We start from the raw sequence: 21858 nt of genomic DNA, 5'->3' as shown, positions 1-21858 counted from the left end.
ACCTTGTTAGTGGATTCCTTTTGATGAGCATGAGATGGATGAAGTTAGAAAGCACAACCTTCTGTACCCTTCTTTTACTTTTAGTTATTTAGTTGAAATAAAGTAAAAATAGTATTTTTCTGTCAGTTTTCTGAATTATCCGTGCAATAAAAAATACCCCGAAAATAAAAGTTCTCCAAATGCCCCAAAAATGAAATATGATTTTTTCTGGAATATTTGAGAATATTTGGCACTGAGAACACATCAGGGGGAGCTGGCACCTGGCCACGAGGGTCCAGGGCGCGCCCACCCCCTGGGCGCGCCCCCTGCCTCGTGGGCCCATGGTGGCTCCCCTCCACTTATTCCTGCACCCACACACTCCTTCTTCCTCCCAAAAAAATCGCCAATCAGCTCAAGCACGAGTTCTAGCTCATTTTGCTGCGATTTTTGATCTCCTTGCTGAAAGCACCTCTCACAAAACTACTTTGGGGGATTGTTCCTTGGTATGTGACTCCTCCAATGGTCCAATTAGTTTTTTTTCTAGTGCTTTATTCATTGAAAATTTGTGCTGCCTAGGTGACCATGTTCTTGAGCTTGCATGTCAAATTTATATGGTTCCAAGTAGTTCTAATGCATGATATAGTCTCTAGGCACTTGTAGGAGTAGTTGCTATCAATTTTGTTGAGCTTGGTTCACTTTTTTTTTGAAGTTACTAAAAATTTCAGAAATTTTTCAGAGGAAGAAATATGTTTAGGAAAATGTACCAAAGTGGCCCTTCAAGGAAGCAAGGACCCAGGCTCGCAATGCGCGATGCCGACAATGAACCACCAAGGGACGCTCAAGTGCGGGATTGTGAATGGCCTTCAAGGGACTTCATGGATCGAGCAGGAATCAAGGAAGAATTTAACGCATATGTGCGTAATGCTGAGCTTGTGAGCTTCGAGGCAGATAAGTGCCGTCAGTACCACTATCTCACCAATTCCTTTGTGAGGAGGTTTGAATTTTCATCATCACGCAATTCTCAAACTGTCCTGTTTGATCTTTATGAAAATTCTTATACTATGGATTTAGAGGGTTTTAAAATTGCTTGCAAACTTCCAGAATGGGGTAGTCCTAATGAACCTCGCAAATATGAATTTAGAGATTTTCTTGCTAGTATAACTGTGGGGGAATGTAGAGACATAGCACAAGCTACCATTGGGAGCATTCATTTTCCCGCTATACATTATTTTGCTCTCTTCATAGGTAGGTGCATAAATGGTAAGGATGAAGCATGTCACATGTGTGTCCCTGACCTCAGTGTTCTCAGGAGTGCTGTATTAGGAGATAAACATTATAATTTGGGAGCCATTGTTGCACGTAGGTTGCATAATAATAGATTTAATGGAGATTCCTTTGGTGGAATTTATGCAACCCGTTTAGCTAATTTTCTTAATATACCCATACGTGAGTATGATATTGAGTTGCCTCCTATTCATTTAGATTATGAGGCTATGGTTCGTCATTGTTTTGTTGAGAGGAACGATCAGTTCCTCCAGTACTGACTAATCTTTGACAGACGACGCACCTATCACGTCGCTCTCCCTGCTCCTACTTTCTTTGACTTTCAGGCGAAGGGGAAATATTTCATAACCAGGGAGGAGGCGAACGAGTACGAGAGGAGGGTTGAGATAGCTCGCCTCCAAGCTGCAGCCCACGATGCGATAACTGCTGCATCTCAGTACGACCCCAACTATAACTTTGGATATCCGCCAGGCCAGCCGTGGCAATAGACCAACTTAGGCCAAAAAGCCTAAGCTTGGGGGAGTACGTATTTCTCACCGACATTACATTTATGTTCACACTCATGCTAGTTGTCGGTGCTCATACTTTTTCACTGTAATATCCATGCTAGTTTATTTTCCCTTTTTCTGCTTTCTTCTTGTGTGTTTGAAAAACCTTAAGAAAACCAAAAAAAATTAGTAGTAGCTTTTAGCTAGTTTACTTTCTTGCTGTAGTAGTAATAATTAAAAGAAAACCCAAAAATATTTCCTGTTCTTCTTTTGCTTGTTGGGAGCTTTCCCGTGTAAATAGTTTTATTTCTTTTCTTTTCTTTGGGGGTCGATAGGAGAAGACCGTAATAAAATTGTTGAAGTGGCTCTTATATGCATTATTGTTGATTTAACCAAGAGCCCATATTGTCTTGTCTTCTCCTGTTTATTGAATGCTCGCAGATTCCAGCTTAGTCCAATGCACGTGCACTATTATTATTATTCACATCATTCGGTCGTGCAAGTGAAAGGCAATTATGACGATATAAGATGAACTGATTGAGATGAGAGAAGCTGGTATGAACACGACCTCTCTTGTTTTTGTAAATATGATTAGTTCATCATTCCTGATTCAGCCTATTATGAATAAACATGTTTTCAATGACAATTAGAGATTATAGTTGCTTATGCCATGCTTAACTAGATAGGAGTTTATAATGGTTTACCTTGCGTGCCAACATGCTATTAAAATGGTTGTGATGTGGTATGATGGGGTGGTATCCTCCTTTGAATGATTCACGTGACTTGACTTGGCACATGTTCAAGCATGTAGTTGAAACAAAATCAACATAGCCTTCATGATATTTATGTTCATGGTGGATTATATCCTACTCATGCTTGCACTTAATGTTTATTAATTTTAATGCATGTTCATGACTGTTGTCGCTGTCTAGTTGGTCGCTACCCATTCTTTTGCTAGCCTTCACTTGTACTAAGCGGGAATACTGCTTGTGCATCCAATCCCTTAAACCCCAAAGTTATTCCATATGAGTCCACCATACCTTCCTATATGCGGTATCTACCTGCCGTTCCAAGTAAATTTGTATGTGCCAAACTCTAAACCTTCAAATGAAATTCTGTTTTGTATGCTCGAATAGCTCATGTATCAACTAGGGTTGTCCGTATCTTCCATGTTAGGCGGGTTATTCTCAAGAGGAGTGGACTCCACTCCTCACTCACGAGAAAATGGCTGGTCACGGGATGCCCAGTCCCATGCTCTAAGCAAATCAAATCAAAATAATTGCAAACAAAACTCCCCCGGGACTGTTGTTAGTTGGAGGCACTCGTTGTTTCGAGCAAGCCATGGATTGATGCTTGTTGGTGGAGGGGGAGTATAAACTTTACCATTCTGTTTGGGAACCGCTTATAATGTGTGTAGCATGGAAGATATCACCATCTCTTGGTTGTTATGTTGACAATGAAAGTATACCGCTCAAAATATTATTTATCTCTATTTTAAAACCGAGCTCTGGCACCTCTACAAATCCCCGCTTCCCTCTGCGAAGGGCCTATCTATTTACTTTTATGTTGAGTCATCACCCTCTTATTAAAAAGCACCAGCTGGAGAGCACCGCTGTCATTTGCATTCATTACTGTTAATTTATATTGGGTATGACTATGATTGGATCTCTTTTACCATGAATTACAATGTCTAGTCAGTCCTTGATCTTTAAAGGTGCTCTGCATTTATGTTTTGCGGTCTCAGAAAGGGCTAGCGAGATACCATCTTGTTATATCATATTATGATTGTTTTGAGAAAGTGTTTTCATCCGAGATTTAATATTATTGCTCGCTAGTCGATTATGCCATTGACATGAGTAAGCATGGGACCTAAGTGTTATTGTGGATATGGTTAGTTCATAATCTTTGCTGAAAACTTGAATGTTGGCTTTACATATTTACAACAACAAGAGCAAACAGAGTTTGTAAAAGTTTTTCTTTATCACTTTTAGTTTATCAACTGAATTGCTTGAGGACAAGCACATGTTTAAGCTTGGGGGAGTTGATACGTCTCCGTCGTATCTACTTTTCCAAACACTTTTGCCCTTGTTTTGGACTCTAACTTGCATGATTTGAATGGAACTAACCCGGACTGACGCTGTTTTCAGCAGAATTGCCATGGTGTTATTTATGTGCAAAAAAAAAGTTCTCAGAATGACCTGAAACTTCACGGAGATTATTTTTGGAAATAATAAAAAATACCGGCGAAAGAATCAAGGCCAGATGAGGGAGTCCTGGACTAAGGGGTCCTCGGGCGTCCGACCTATTATCCTTTGGGCTGGACTGATGGGCTATGAAGACATGAAGACCGAAGACTGTACTTGTGTCCGGATTGGACTCTACTTGGCGTGGAAGGCAAGCTTGGCAACCGACTATGTAGATTCCCTCTGATGTAACCGACTCCATGTAAACCTAGATCTCTCTGGTGTCTATATAAACCGGAGAGCGTAGTCCGGATAGATATATACACATTACCATAGTCATACAGGCTAGACTTCTAGGGTTTAGCCATTATGATCTCGTGGTAGATCAACTCTTGTAACACTCATATTCATCAAGATCAATCAAGTAGGAAGTAGGGTATTACCTCCATAGAGAGGGCCCGAACCTGGGTAAACATCGTGTCCCCCATCTCCTGTTACCATCGACCCTAGACGCACAGTTCGGGACCCCCTACCCGAGATCCGCCGGTTTTGATACCAACATTGGTGCTTTCATTGAGAGTTCCACTATGCCGTCGACGAAAGGTTCGTTGGCCCCTTCAATCGTCGGCAGTGACGCTGTCCAAGGAGGAACCTTCCTCCCCGGACAGATCTTCGTATTCGGCGGCTTCGTACTGCGGGCCAACTCCCTTGGCCATCTGGAGCAGATCGACAGCTACGCCCCTGGCCGTCAGGTCAGATTTGGGAGCTTGAACTACGTCGCGGACATCCGTGGAGACTTGATCTTCAACGGATTTGAAACCGCGGCCACCACGCCCCTTCACCCCGATGAGCATGGCCTAAACCTGTCATCGGGCCCCATCCAGGAGATAGCTCCTGCAACAACTCCGGCCTTAGATCTGAATCAGATCGAGTCATCCGAAGATGGGAAGCTCAACCCTGTCACAGAGGCTGTTGATCCAACGGCGTTGGAGCCGCACACGGATTCTACTTCATATGATATCTGCATCAACGGAACCCCGGACTCATCTCCGGTGACAAGTTCCGAACCCTGCGAGTCCGCGGATGCCGAACTCAATCGGTTATCGATCTTCAAGTTCAGCGCCGCAAATGTGTTCCAACACTCGCCCATGGGCGACGTGCTAAATTCACTAAAAAACCTATCCCTGGCAGGCGACTCGCCGCCGAACTATGTTCGGTTCGAACTTGCGGTGGATGATGGAGAATTTTGCTTCCCACCCACCACCCACTTCATAGCCACTGTCGAAGACCCAACCAACACGCTTGGCCCCAGCTCCGAAGACATCGATGGTATGGACGACGATGAGTGGCAAGGCCAGAACTCACTACCCGCTAGACGCGGGATGGCCACTTCATGGTACGACGTGTGTATGGTAGACACACCCAACGATGCTCTCGACGATGACAAGGAGGACCCAAGCAAAGATAAACCTCCTGGTACACAGTCTGAACATCGGCGCGCCCGATGCCGCTCTAAGTCACGTCGCTCAAGAGAAAACAATACTAGCACTGGAGAAGATAACACTCTGGACAATGAAGGCCCTGTCGAGGTAGGATCCGAACAAGAGGAACAGGAAGGAGGGCAAGACAGCCCTGATGAACATGCCACATATGGCGACTCGGATAATAACAATTATCTCCTACTCTCCGGTGAAGAAGAGACCCTCGGCAACGAGGATTTTATCGTGCCTAAGGAACCTCTCGAACAGGAGCGCTTTAAATGCCGGCTCATAGCTACTGCAAGGAGCCTAAGGAAGAAGCAGCTACAGCTTCAAGCGAGCCAAGAATTGCTCAAAGATAGATGGACCGAGGTCCTGGCCGCCGAAGAATACGGCCTTAGCAGCCCAGACATAAGCCACCCCAAGAGTAGGTGGCTCCCTCAATACGATGGCAGGGCGTTGGAGCCCACACCACCATCGAATAATGCATTAGGCCGACCACAGTTCGGTCCGGATAAAGCAGCAGCCCAAGCAAAGCACCATACCAACCCATCCGGCCGTCAAAACAAAACAAAACAGCTCGGGGGAATACTCGCGACATCCAACAAGACCTGGAGGATAGAACAGGACACACAAAATCAGTATACAGATCGCGGGGACATGCCCCGACCGGTGATGAGGGTTACCTATTCGGACACAACAGAGCCGACCACGCCCGGTCCAAACACCGTAAACGGAGTCCGCCAGAGGTGCTTCATAGTGTGGCCCAACATAGAGGAGCCGCACACCCTCTCTGCTTCACTGACGAGGTAATGGAGCATGAATTTCCAGACGGGTTTAAACCCATTAACATCGAATCATACGATGGAACAACATATCCCGCGGTATGTTTTGAGGATTACCTCCTTCCACATGGCTCGCGGAGGTGACCTTCACGCCATTAAATACCTACCTCTCAAGCTTAAAGGGCTGGCTCGGTACTGGCTAAACAGTTTGCCAGAAAATTCTATTAGCAACTGGGAAGATTTGGAAGACGCCTTTCAAGACAACTTCCAAGGAACATATGTCCGGCCACTAGATGCCGATGACTTAAGTCATATTGTCCAGGAGCCCGGCGAGTCAGCCAGGGAGCTCTGGACTAGGTTCTTAGTAAAAAAGAACCAAATTGTCGACTGTCCGGATGCAGAAGCCCTCGCGGCCTTCAAACGTAGCGTCCGGGATGAATGGCTAGCGCGTCACCTCGGCCAGGAAGGACCCAAATCCATGACAGCCCTTACCGCTCTAATGACTCGCTTTTGTGCGGGAGAAGACAAATGGCTCGCTCGTAAAAGCAACAACGCCAGTGACCCGGGCACTTCCAAAATCCGGGACGGCAACTGTAAGCCACGACGAACTGAACACAACAGTCGCAATAATACTAAAAGATTACGCGACACAACGGTCAACGCCAGATTTCACAATCTGAAACCCGGTCAACGGAAGAAGCCACTAAAGGCAAACCAGGATGGACCATCCACCCTCGGCAGGATATTGGACCGACCTTGTCAGATTCACGATCACCCTGATAAGCTAGCTAATCATACCAACAGAAACTGTTGGGTCCTCAAGCAGGCAGGCAAGCTTAACGCCGATCACAAGGGGAGGAGGCCCCAGGCGATAAAGACGACGGAGCGGCTCGCCAGCCGAACACCAGGGGCCAGAAACAGTTTCCCTCGGAAGTTCGATCACTCCCGGAACGGAAATAGCAGTTCGGTTTCCGCCACCCACCTAACATACTGGCAAGATTTACACCACGCGTACATCACCACGCACTCAGGATACCATGGGCATCGGCGGAAGGACAATACAGACAACCCTGCAAGCATTCCCGTAACATTTTTATCTGTTTTTCTTATTTTTCTATATCATCTCTTAAGAACATGTGACCAACAGGACATCATCTACAACAGACTCTATCAGAGTTCGGATCCGTACACTCACCTAAGGGGCTACTTCCGTTAAGGATTCCCCTCCCCGAGGACGGGCGGCGCAGACGTGCAACAGGAGGTCCAAAATAACTTTTTGTAGACCGCACTCTTTATTCCGAGCCTGTACTATGCCCTTTTTCCTCTGTTCCCGACCTCGAGCATGTCAAATAGCCGGGTTTGTGGTTTCTTTTTTTATATATACATAAATCTATCATTGGCATATTGCTCCGCTCCCAGTAAACCTCGTTCGAACTAATCTTTCATACTCTTTCAACAATGAGTACGACCTCAACGGCTGCTTTACAAATGCACCTCGGCATACCCTGCCAGGGGCTCGGTATGGGAACGAATGAGTTGCCAGCAAAAGTCCGAACAGCTCTATAGCGCACTTCGGCGTCGGAAGTTTGGCCTTATATGCATCAGCTCCGAATCATTGTCTTGGGTCAATAGTTGGGTTGCCCGGCTCCTGTGCTTGCTACCCTACGTTCCGTTCTATCGGCTAGGGTAGTAAAGGGAGAACTACTGCGATTGTGCCCTGGTCTAAACCGGATGAGCACCTCAGTAGAGAAAGCCGAAAACTGACTGTCATGATGCGGTGAGAGCTGGTCAACCACATGATGACTTCTTGGAATCCTTAGCGATTCTCCGTGTCACATGAGGGATCTTTTTCAGATCAAATATGTAAGGCACTATACGCCGCATACATACTAGGGGCTATGTCGTAGTCCCACCATAAAACTCCTATGGCTAAGTGGAAGTGTTAACGCCTTATAGTCCGATTGCCTGGTTCGCTGCATTATCACCTCCTTCACGGACCAAGACGTTGGATAAAGAGTGATTAAATGCTTTTCCGAACACCCCCGTACTTCCTACGAGGGGGCTGAAGCCAACGACTAGAAAACTTTCAGATTATATTGAAACGGCCGCACAGGAGGAATTCAAGCTTTTGAGCAAAAATATAAAATAGATCAATTATAAAATTGTCTTTTACAATTCTAATACACCTCACTCGAACATTATGTTCTTCGAGCATTGACCCTCTATCAGGCGGGCGGCTTCCAGGACGTCTTCAAAATAATGCTCCGGCTCACTACGGTCCTTGCCCTTGGGCGGACTCTTCGCCGCAACATCGACGGCCTTCATCTTACCCCAGAACGTCTTGACTCGAGCAAAGGCCATCCGTGCACCTTCAATGCACGCCGACCGCTTCGCAGCATCGATACGCGACACCGCATCAACAAGACGCCGCACCAGGCCAAAGTAGCTCTTTGGAACAGGCTCATTCGGCCACAACCGTATTATGACGTTCTTCATGGCGTCGCCGGATATCCTATGAAGCTTGGCCCATTGGGACATCTGTTCATTCAGCAACAGAGGGCGCTTTGATGCGCCAAATTGTGACCAGAAAAGCTTCTCCGTGCATACCCCTCTTGTGCTTGGTAAAACTGCGCCGCATCGAAAGAACTCTTCGGCAAGTCCAAAAATTCAGCTGGAGAACTCCAGACCTGGTTCAGCTGAGCATAGTCCGGATCGCCAAACTTAGTCTGAAGCAAAAAGGGCTTACCGGCCGCTATATCCTTAGCTTGCTGAATCCCTTCAAGAGCTGCCCTAGATTCAGACCGAGCTTCACTCGCATCTCGTACGGCCTTATCAAGTTCAGCCATTTTGGCTTTATTCTCCTTCTCAAGGTATTCACAGCGGCTGGCAGTATTCTTTAATTAAGCGCTAGTGCGGATATTCTCTCCTCATTTGGGCGCCGAGCTGCTTGTTCGGCTCTTAGCTCAGCCGATGCCTTCTCGGTAGCCGCATCACTACACTGGGCCTGCTCCTTGGCCCAGGCTAGCTCCGCCCGAAGAGCTTCAACGACTGCAGCACCATCTGCACTCATGCACATTTCATATAAAACTCTTTTCGGCGTCAGGCCTAAATAACAAACACATTGGTGTAAGGAACGCTTGAAATACATACCTTGCGAGTCGTCAAGACGCCTGTTGATCAATGCAATGTCATCTTCCGCAATATCCAGCTTTCCCTGCAGTTCGACCACTTCCGTATTTCGGGTAGCTGCAGGAGGAGAGACAGCCTGTATTCCAAGTTAAATGAAGGTTAGTACCTGAGCACATCTTTTCGATCCTTCGATTGCTTCCTTCAGAAGGCATCCCGAGTCTCAGGGGCTACTGCATATACAACAGGTGCATTCTGTCAATATTATTCAATTGGCAAAACTACATCACAAACCTCAAAACCTCTTAGAAGGCTCGAGAAGGCCTCGTTCAATCCGCTCTTCGCGGATAGAACCCTTTCGACCACCGTAACCATCAAGGCACGGTGCTCCTCTGAAATGGACGCTTTTCGCAGCATGTCCATCAGCATTTCTGGCGCTCCGGAGTCTTCGGAAACCGCTGCCAAAGTACGGCAATCCTTTGAAGGAATCCGTTTACTCGCCTCTAGAATCGTCTTCGGCTGTAAACCGGACGGTTCGGGGCCGTCATTCTTGATTCCCGAACCCTGAGTGACAGAGGCACCACCTTCGGGTAACGCCTTCTTCATTTCTTGCACTACTTGACGATCGGGAGGAGCCCTTCGGGACAACACCTCGGTATCATCCCCCATGTTGGGCGAGGAGGCCGGAGAAGACGTGTCACTCTCCATCATATCCGAAAGAAGGTCTGCCAAGGAGGACGACGATTGAGAAACACCAGGCGTTAACCTGCGTGGATGTACATATGTCGGATGATTACTTCATTAATAGGAAAAGAATGAGGTACGTTTAAAAGTGCCCCAGCTTCACTTACGGTTTGGCCAGAGGTTAGTCCTCGTCATAAAGCCCTACAGCAACATCGCTCGCCCGGCCCGAGCCCCCGACGATGGCATTTTTCCTCTCTTGGAAGGCTTCCCCTCCTGATCTTCGGAAGCGGCCCTCTTTTTGCCATGGAGGGTTCCCTCTGCACCTTTGCCCTTGGACAAAGGGGTTTTGGTTTCCCCGAACATAGCGTCTAATTCATCCTCAGGGCGGGTATCACATCTGGGCTCCCTGCTCTCGCCCCCCTCTGCGGACACCTGGTATGGTGTCGGAATCAGCATTCTCGTCAGCAGGGCGGTTGCAGAGTCTTCGGGAAGGGGCGCCGAACACCAGATTAACACCGCTTTCTTTATCCAGTCCTGTATAAGGACGGATTGTTCAGTATCTTGTCAAGAGATGCTTGAATGGAAGGTGTTTGGAGATTGAATACTTATCGCAGTGTCCGGATGATTGCAGTCAAGGCCAACGTCTTCGGTGGTGTCCAACCATTGCTCTCTTTCCCCGAAATACAATTTCCACATTCCTTCATGCGTGGTGCCGAAGAAGTGTTGAAGTGTCCGCCGCCCTTCTGGATTAAACTCCCACATATGGAGAGGCCACTGCAGACATGGCAGGGTCCGGCGGACTAGCATTACTTGAACGACGTTGACAAGATCGATGCTCTTCTCGGTAAGGCTTCGGATGCGACTTTGCAGAGTCTGCACTTCATTGACGGATCCCCAGTCCAATCCCTTATTGACCCATGAAGCAAGCTGAATTGGAGGGCTGGGTCGGAACGCAGGCGTAGCCGCCCACTTGGAGCCTCATGGCTCGTTGATGTAAAAGCACCCCTGCTGCCATAGGTCGGAAGACTTGGCAAAAGATCCTTCAAACCAAACCGCGCTGGCGAGCCTGCCTATTATGATGCTGCCGCACTCTGCCTGCTCCTCCTCTATCACCTGCGGCCTCACGTCAAAGGTCTTGAGCCACAAACCAAAGTGTGGAGGAGTTCAGAGGAAGGCCTCACACGTGACGATAAATGTCGAGATGAGGAGAATAGAGTTCGGGGCCAGATCATGAAAATCTAGCCCATAGTAGAACATGAGCCCCCGGACGAAGGGGTTAAGCGCAAACCCTAACCCGTGGAGGAAGTGGGATGCAAATGTTACCCTCTCTCCGGATTTGGGGGTAGGAATAACCTGCCCCTTTGCAGGAAGCCGATGAAGGATTTCTGGGGTCAGATACCTCGCCGCGCGGAGCTTTGGGATATCCACCTCCGTGACAGAAGAAGCAACCCACCGGCCTGGACGGCTGGATCCGGACATGATTGGGGCTGGTGGAGATTGGAACCCGAGGGTTAGAACTTGAGGTGGCAGGGGTTGAGGAAGAAACAAGTGCAAAAGAAAAAGACAAGACTGGGTCCCTATATAAAGACCCCAAATATTGAGCGTCTCCACCTGGGTCTCAAAACTTACCTATCCCCAAAGAGTTGTGCCCAGGGGACGGTTGGGCTACCCACGCCTGCATTAATGAAAATCCCGTGAATAAAGGGGACACAATCTCTGCCTTGACAAGATGTGCCAGTAAAACCGCGCCCCGAGACATGGGGCGACGTGCTAGCCAACAGTTGGAAATAGTAAACGGGTAGGCGTGATACGATGTCATAAACAGTTGTCAGCAAATTGGACTAGTGGAATATTGTATTCTCTGCAATTATATGCACGGGTCCGGATATACTTACTACATCCGAAGACTATTCTGGAGTTCGGAAGGAGGGAACCCGCCTTGCAATGCCGAAGACAAATCTGCGCGTCGGACTCCTCGTCATTGAAGCCAGGTTCAGGGGCTACTGAGGGAGTCCTGGACTACGGGGTCCTCGGGCGTCCGGCCTATTATCCTTTGGGCCGGACTGATGGGCTGTGAAGACATGAAGACCGAAGACTGTACATGTGTCTGGATTGGACTCTACTTGGTGTGGAAGGCAAGCTTGGCAACCGACTATGTAGATTCCCTCTGATGTAACCGACTCCATGTAAACCTAGATCTCTCCGGTGTCTATATAAACCGGAGAGCGTAGTCCGGATAGATATATACACATTACCATAGTCATACAGGCTAGACTTCTAGGGTTTAGCCATTACGATCTCGTGGTAGATCAACTCTTGTAACACTCATATTCATCAAGATCAAGCAAGCAGGAAGTAGGGTATTACCTCCATAGAGAGGGCCCGAACCTGGGTAAACATCGTGTCCCCCGTCTCCTGTTACCATCGACCCTAGACGCACAGTTCGGGACCCCCTACCCGAGATCCGCCGGTTTTGACACCGACACCAGGGGGCCCACACCGTTTCCACGAGGGTGGGGGGCGCGCCCCCTGCCTCGTGGGCCCCCTGGAGCTCCACCAACCTCAACTCCAACTCCATATATTCGTGTTTGGGGAGAAAAAAATCAGAGAGAAAGATTCATCATGTTTTACGATACAGAGCCGCCGCCAAGCCCTAAACTCTCTCGGGAGGGCTGATCTGGAGTCTGTTCGGGGCTCCGGAGAGGGGAATCCGTCGCCGTCGTCATCATCAACCATCCTCCATCACCAATTTCATGATGCTCACCGCCGTACGTGAGTAATTCCATCGTAGGCTTGCTGGACGGTGATGGGTTGGATGAGATTTATCATGTAATCGAGTTAGTTTTGTTAGGGTTTGATCCCTAGTATCCACTATGTTCTGAGATTGATGTTGCTATGACTTTGCTATGCTTAATGCTTGTCACTAGGGCCCGAATACCATGATTTCAGATCTGAACCTATTATGTTTTCATGAATATGTGTGAGTTCTTGATCCTATCTTGCAAGTCTATAGTCACCTACTATGTGTTATGATCCGGCAACCCCGAAGTGACAATAATCGGGACCACTCCCGGTGATGACCGTAGTTTGAGGAGTTCATGTATTCACTACGTGTTAATGCTTTGGTCCGGTACTCTATTAAAAGGAGGCCTTAATATCCCTTAGTTTCCTCTAGGACCCCGCTGCCACGGGAGGGTAGGACAAAAGATGTCATGCAAGTTCTTTTCCATAAGCACGTATGACTATATTCAGAATACATGCCTACATTACATTGATGAATTGGAGCTAGTTCTGTGTCACCCTATGTTATGACTGTTACATGATGAACCACATCCGGCATAATTCTCCATCACCGATCCAATGCCTACGAGCTTTTCACATATTGTTCTTTGCTTATTTACTTTTCCATTGCTACTGTTACAATTACTACAAACCCCAAAAATATTACTTTTGCTACCGTTACCATTACTTCCATACTACTTTGCTACTAAATACTTTGCTGCAGATATTAAGTTATCCAGGTGTGGTTGAATTGACAACTCAACTGCTAATACTTGAGAATATTCTTTGGCTACCCTTGTGTCGAATCAATAAATTTGGGTTGAATACTCTACCCTCGAAAACTGTTGTGATCCCCTATACTTGTGGGTTATCACCCACCCAGACCACCTCCCTCGCTCGTGCGCGCTTTTCGCCAGAAACGGTCAGCGCCGCCCGCGCCACTTCTCGGTGCACGCGATTCTTCCGCCTTCAAACGACACAAGTGCCGTCCCTCTGTCTTTCGCCCACATTAATAATACGTGGTTGCCGAGGCAGTTACTCTAGCGCCACCCGCCCGTCCCTCCGCCACCCACCATTGCTATATAAACTGTTGCGCCGGCCATAGCCGCAGTCATCTGCCTCCGTTCCCTTTCTCCTGTCCACACCACTCCCACCATGGCTTCCTCACACTCCAGCGCTCTTCGGGACGGGCATACGATGGACAAGAAGGAGATGGAAGCCATTGCTGCTGACTGGCAGCTGGAGGATGACGACGTCCCAATGGAGAACATGGTAGTCGACGATCCCGCGCCAAACCCCTCCTCCGCGCCATTCTTGCGTGTGCATTGCACCATGACCATCGGCGAGGACCGTGCGTAATACATGGACATGGTGAGGCAAAAGCGTGAGGAGTAGTTCCGGGAGGCACATGCCGACGCTGCCTACAACCACCATGTCCTCCGGGAGCACCTGCAGGCGGAGGAGTAGATCGTCGCGCAGCGGGCGGAGCAGGAGGCGCTTCTCGAGTCGTACCGCTCCGCCAGCGAGAGCCGCCTCGCGCACTGGTGGTACCGCTTGCGGGTGGCGGAGGTTGCAGCCGCCTACAAAGAGGGCGATGAAGCGAGCGAGGCGCTGTTTGGTGAGACCGACGACGAGGCGGAGGACAATGCCGGCTCCGCCGAGGCCCCGCCACGCCAACAACGAGGCAGAGGACACCGCTGGCTCCGCTGAGGCCCCGCCCGGCCGGCATCGAGTTGGCCCTGCTCCGCCGAGGCCTCGCCCCGCCAACAACGAGGCAGAGGACATCGCCGGCTCCGCCGAGGCCCTGCCCTGCCGGCAAGGAGGGGGAGGATTTCCCCCGCTCCGCCGAGGCGCCGCCCCACCAGCAACGACACAAAGGACATCGCCGGCTCCATCGGGGCCCCGCCCTGCTGCCAACGAGGCCGCGACACACAGAAAACAGGGAAGAGTAGAACATGGTAGGTCGCCGCCGCTCGGGTCCAAGTAAGGCCACCGCTGCTACCCTCCAGTTGAAGCCAAGCTTGGCGGGTTGAACAGCGAGGGCCGATTAGCTTCTTGGTGGCGACATGGAGTCGCAGAGCTGTGTGCTGGAGAATAAGCTTCCGTTCGGCTCAGCCAGACTCGGGAAATGGGCGCCAGAGATCATAGCTTCAGTTAATTAATTATACCTCCAGCGCCCCCTTTTTAGTTGAAGAATGTATGAAATGTAATGAAATCCGACATTTTTATATGAAATCCGGCCGTGGATGAACGAATCTAGTTCGATTAGTTCGAATTCTTGTATCACTAGCATTGATGCAAAATAATACGCACTAGCATTATTCCCAGGATGCACGGTGATCACCTCGTTTGCAGCTGTTTCACACGTACAAAAAGTTTGAGCAGCTTTTTAGCGTGCCTGTACATTCCAATCAAACTCACAGGACTGGCAATTCATAGAGAACTAGCAAGATGCCCATGCGTTGCACGGAACATTAAGATGCATTTGTATGAGTAGTTTATCTTGTGAGAGAAAAGGATGACCGAGGGAAGGCCTTATTTGCAAATGTGGAGAGGGGTGTGGGCATCTTTTTGCAAAATTGCCATAGTTTTCTTCCTATCCATCAGATATAAATCGGACGGCCTACATTGTAGGATGGCAGGCACACCGTCATCACCAACTCTATTTTTTTATAAGAGTAGATAGATAGATAGATAGAGATCGAGATATCCAAAACAATCGATGATTATGCATCTCAGTGATTCACATGTCAGAGCCAATATTTACTTCACAACTAAAGACTAAAGAAAAATCAATCAATGCTGCTGACAGCAAAGGGCATCCCATTAGAAAACATCAAACACATGTCTTCTTGCTAATAACATCAATGAGCAAAATTTGACAAGGTTGTCCCATTCCAAAATATCAAATGCGTGTCTTTTTGCATACATCAATGAGCAAACTTTGACAAGGTTTTCCCACCATTCCAAAATATCATATGCCTATGATTGTGGAATGGGCGGGGTTTGCCATCAGTTCAGACATTGACATGGCACCTCATGCTAAATAAACCAGCTATTCTTTTTGTGCAGTTCCACCAAATCAACCAAATTTCGCGCGTAGTTTGTATGATTTTGCCTTTATATGTTGCAACGCCTTGAACATATAGGCACCTACTTTCTTGTAGCTAATTTTGTGGCTGGAGGTGGAAACGAATGATTCAAGAACATTCGATGTATTGTGCATGATGAAGTATAATGGGCACGAACCATCAGAAAATTTTGTGCAGTTCCCATTGAAATTAAGCTGAGCACCCCTGTTTGCATAAATACAAAAAAAATTATTAGTAAAGCAAACTATATTATGAATTTACATTTTAAACAAGCACCTACATGGTCCATGCAGAGCACACATTTAAAAAATGGAACTCACCAGAAAGAATCCTAGAACAACATCGTACTTGCCCATCACAATAAAAAAGATGGAAATCGGTGTGTCATTCTGAGTTGAAGTTAGTTTGGTATTGTGGGGAATAATGTAACCATCCCTCAACAGCTCCTTTTGATGAGAAGATAGACTGGGCTTCTTCATCCTGGCATAATCGGAACTAGTCACTTCACATACTCCATATTCTTCTTCAGAGGAGGATGATCTTGTTGTGCAAAGGCAAGAGAACAACTAAATGCTAGCATCCATTTGCTCGAAAAAAGGGAAAGGAAATACTTAAAACAACCATTACATTAAAAAAGGGAGTAACTGATGAAATGTATAGTCACAAAGAGATGCATCTCCTCATTATCCTCATAGGAAATGATATGATACCAAACACAGCAGCTCACCTTGAATTGTATTATTACTTAATTTTATCAGTGACTATAATGGTGGCAAACCGGAGGATCAATTTATTAGCAGCCTTAGATTAACATGCGAAACAATATCACTTTCTCATGAGAGTAGCTAAACAGTAGCACAACACCAATAGAGATGACAAAGCTCAATCATATGGATGAAATCCATGGGCCGGTACCAACCTTTGTCAGGAGGCTTATTGTGTAGAGCTAGCAGATGAACTGATGAAGCACTTCTCGGGAACCATCCATTATTATCTACCGCGGTTGCCATGCTTACTGTAAACTCCTTGATTAGTTTAATGTTTCCAACATCTTCTTATGCAGTTCCACTAAAATATATGTTATCTTCAAACAAGATCCTTGTTTGCACAAGTAGAGATAATTACATATTACATTAGGAGTGGCATCAAATCACAGTGGCAAAACAATTGCTCGTTCCAGCCATAGCAATAAATTAAGATGCAAAACTATATCATTACTTGTGTCATCACAGTTCCAGTGCTTCATTACAGCACCGGGAGTTGATTTTTGTTCTTCTTCCGCTTGTTCTTCCCCTTCATCACTTGGTTCAATAACAAACATGCTTCGCCTTCAATGTAAGATTTGGCATGTCAATTAGGGAGCACAAGTATAGCACTAAACAACGACATTAATTTTATGATAACAACAACAAAATACAGGCGAACAGTTGTGAAATATCATTATCTTACCTCAGTGGGATATTACGGTGCACCTATAGATGGAAGTCTTGTCTCCATTTGTGCAGTTCACTAAAATCAAGCAACATTACCATATAAGTACAACAACATATGAAAGCATACTGCACAATCATGTCAAAGAAGGCTAGTACTAACCTCTCATGACGCGGAATTCAAACAACTCACAAGAAGAAGATCTGAAACAAATTTGCCAACACGGATAGGAAGTCAGATCTCCTCTTGTGCAATTCCATTAAGATGAAGCAATCAAGCAACATTGTCGGTGTGACATTTTGGTTGAACTACACAAAACACTCCTAAAACAAAAGTGTTTTGTGCAGTGCAACAAAAGGTCGCAATAGCAATGAGGTGAAGTAGATAACCCTATTTACATAGAGGTGCAAAGGAAACATCTACTTGTCAACAACGGTGGATGACACAGAAGCCCAGAAAAAGAAGCATCTAACTTATCTAAATGGGAAAGAAAGCAAGACAGTAGCATTTCTCAAACAGTGGCATTGAATCATATTAATAGAGAGATTATATTAACAATAAAATTCATTAAACATGTAATTTGCTTTTAACTATGGCATTGCTTCAATTTTCCAGCGGCATTATTAGATTAACAATAGTTAAAGAGTTGTATTGGAAAGTGGACGCACGAGGACAATGTGCATCTACCGATGTATAAAGGGGTGATGCATAGTCTGTTGCAACAAAGAAACAACAACCAAGGAGCATATTTGTGTCAGACCCAGTTTTGTTATCTTTAGACACCTTTACCTATGTGAGGGCAGCAAATCTAGTCCTGCTCAAACTCTACAGCCTTGTCCGCCACCAACAGAAAGATCAGTTCGTTACAGATGCACGTACTGCGTTTGTCATTGTTTTCCCTTTTCGACCAACGTAGGTGCTGGATAGCCAGTCTGTACTAATTTCCCCTTCCTTTCCTCTTTGAACCACGTCCTAGATTCATGCTATACAACTTTCCCCACTACTTTCCTGTTTGATCCAACACCTAGATTCGAGTGCAGAAGCAGAAAAAGTCCGTATGCAGCTAGAGCAATGCATGTGGAATAAGTAAATTATACCTTAAGGTTCTCGAGGTGTGGCTAAGTGGGCGGCGAGAGACCGATCTGCCCATACTATGTATGGCGGCGAGGAAGAAGGGGTCGAAGGCCCTCCCACGCCACCACTAGGTGAAAGAGAACAGCTGCGCCAGTAGTGGATTTCCTCCCTCGCCGACGGCGAAAGCGTTAAGCCTCCTTCCCTTCCCTGACGGACGGATCCTGCTGGCTCTTTGACCAGGAGTGAGGGGAGAGAGAGAGGCCAATGAAGTCTTGTTTATATCTGGAGAGGGTGAGAGAGTGTGAAGAGAGCAACTACAAGCGCCAAGGCTCCAGCGTGTATATATATAGTGGAGAGGGAGTGTGAAGAGAGCAAACCCTAGAAAACAAGCGCCGAGGCTGCATCGTATATAGGTGGAGTGGTTTTCTTTTTCTCTCCATAAAAATCATTTTAAGTTGTGCACGAAACAGAACTCTTTATTTAACATAGTGACGAAAAATAGTAGGGGTAATGCTAATACATGAAGAAAATTTAACGCTCGAAGGAGTCAACTCGCAATTAACGCTGCACGCCTCTCGGTCGTGCTTACTAACGTTCACGTGTGGTACATGACCCTCCGAAGTGAACAACAACTGAACCACACACGGTCAAAATATCGTAAAGGTGGGCTGCACCATCCTCCAATTTTAAATATTTTGGGCACTTGTATTCGGCCTAAGTCAGTGTGCCACCGTATGTACTAAGGGTTACAGCGGGTGCTAAGAAACTAGGGCGTATTGAGAGTAATTCCCATGCTATTTATTTGTAGGGTCACTTGCAAACTGTGAAACTCTATTCTCCTCTTATTTAGTGGATGAGGCAAATCTTTTGCCTCCGTTTTGGAAAAAATGAGAAATTCAATTTTAATTATTTAGTTTGTACACTTTGCTCTCTTCCAATAATTTTGGGCACTTGTATTTGACCTAAGTCAGTGTGCCACCGTATCTCGTACTACTCCCTCCGTCTAGGTGTAAGTGACGTTAGAAGGTGCGGCGAGACCAAGGTGCAAGCAGATTGGAGGAGAAGGAGAAACTTGACCGGTCCTTCCTCCAATCAAAGCCCTGATTTCTGTCTCTAAACGCAACAATTAATCACAACAATTAAGAGATGTCATTTTAGCTACCATGCAGGGCCACGTATTAACTCGCATGCAAGCCGGCTTTGATTCCTTGGCTGATCAACGCGTAGTTGCGCTCTATGCATTGGGTTTCCGGGGGAGATAACAAGGCAGAGTAAGTAACAACACTCACTAGCAACGAGGCTAGGAGGGGATTGAGATGCGAAGTTAATGGACGACGCCTAAACATTTTGGGAATATCTGATTTTTGTAAGATGACTTAACACCTAGACGAAGGGAGTACTACTCCCTAGTCTAGGTTTGATGGAATATTAGTCACCTCTTCTGTTCTTGTACGTACTCCATTTATCTCACTTCCTGTGGCTTCTCACTCGCACGATATTCCTATTCTATGAACCTATGTGTGTGTGTGTGTTTTAACAGCGTGTGTGTGTGTTAGAGAGAGCGATGCATCGACCTACTCCTACAGAGAGATGGTGTGTAGTGTATGATTTAGCCGTGAGAGTCGATGCATCCTCTCGTTTTCGGGTGTCCGGTCAGGACAGCTGCCATGTCTGCTCCTGACCAACCTGGCCCACCCAAAGCTCCTCCATCGCCCGTGTGCGCTTCTCGCCCGAAACGGTCAGCGCCACTCCAGAGAATCGGTGCCGCATTCATGCCCGGGCAGAGCGGACGCGACCTCTCACTGGCGCCTGCGTTGAAGCGAGAAACGGATTCAAGAGTGTTGGTTGCTTCGTCTGTCCAACTTACTGCTGGGTCTATTTGACGGCTCATTGGTCATTATTACTAAGGAGGTACGATTGCTGGATGTCCCACGTTTCAGCGAAAGGAGGTACTAGATTACAATTTTCTCCATTCTTACAGCGGAGGAGTGCGAAAGCAGTGAAAACATGCAAGCTCAATGATTACATGGACCACCTCACACTATCACCATCTTTTCTGGACACCGTGCGACACCTAACTCTTTACATAGTAGTATAGTACGCACTGTAATTTCTAAGCGAGATAAATTTGTACAATGCTATGAAGCTTCCAGCTTCTTTTTCATGTATCTTGCGTCCAAGGCTGCCTCGTTGCAACATTTCATCAAATACAAACGAGACTAACATGCATGCAATTGCATCTCAATGATTGATAGATCATAGCCAATATGTACTCCCTCCGTTCCAAAATAAGTGTCTCAACTTTATGCAAACTTTAGTACAAAGTTGTACTACTACTAAAGTTGACACTTATTTTGGAACAGAGACAACTAAAGAAAAAATGATCCTTGCAGTCCCTAGCTCTTGAACCCTAAACCCTAACCAGACTTTAATTTGCTGGCAACGTTGAACCTTCCGAAGAAATGAAGTTTGCAACCCTTTGACCATCGGATCATTTTGTGCAGTTTCACTAAAATCGAGATGAGCATCCCTGTGGCAAAGAAATTGAAGAAGGGTGATTAGAATAAGATTACTGGGACTAGTTGATGAGACATAAACTCATGACAAATACAGTAGAAGCCAGTAGAGGTACGTGCGGGGCAAAGAAGTAGAGAAATATCCACATGGAGCGATGTGGGCAGCTGGGGCAGTGGTGCAAGCCGGCTGTAAAAGAAGCTGTACCTGAGGGATGTCGGGACGTAACTCAACCTAGAGGAGGGCGGCGGGAGGCGGCAACTGCCCACATCGTGGCAGTGAGCAAGGGACGAAGGCAACCGCACCGGCCTTGTGATAGAGAACGGCGGGGACCCCTGATCGCGACGTGCCGACAGTGGGTTTTCACCGTCGGCAACGACGACCGCATCTATACAACGCATCCACCCCTTCCCCCGGCGGACGTGATCCGCCCGGATTTTAGATATGTGGCCACAGTCGTTTTGTGCGAGAGAGTGTGAAGAGAGCAACCCCAGCAAGCAACCGTGTAGGCTCGTCCTGGCTATGTATATAGTGGAGCGGTTTCTTTTTCTCTCCATATGAACCTATTTATATTGTGTACGTGCCACTAAAGAAAAAAACTATATTTATAAATGACGTGGCACCGTTCATGCGTGGTTCCCGGCCCTCCATTATTTATAAGTGAGTAACTACTACTAGACGCGTCAAATTATCACGTGGGTTGCATCATCGTATGGAAATGAGCTTCACCATGTTACGTGTGTTGTTGGGGAAGATGCAAAAGACGCAAATAGTGCTACTAGTTCCCGACCCTCCATTATTTATAAGTGAGTAACGACTACTAGACGCGTCAAATTATCACGTGGGTTGCATCATCGTACAGAAATGAGCTTCACCATGTTACGTGTGTGGTTGGGGAAGACGCAAAAGATGCAAAGAGTGCTACTAGTACTACGTGTGTGGGTGTGTGCACCTCTTCT

The sequence above is a fragment of the Triticum aestivum genome, chromosome 3D (genome assembly GCF_018294505.1).
Source record: "Triticum aestivum cultivar Chinese Spring chromosome 3D, IWGSC CS RefSeq v2.1, whole genome shotgun sequence".
Classification (NCBI taxonomy): Eukaryota; Viridiplantae; Streptophyta; class Magnoliopsida; order Poales; family Poaceae; genus Triticum; species Triticum aestivum.
Note: the sequence above shows the minus strand (reverse complement) of the source record.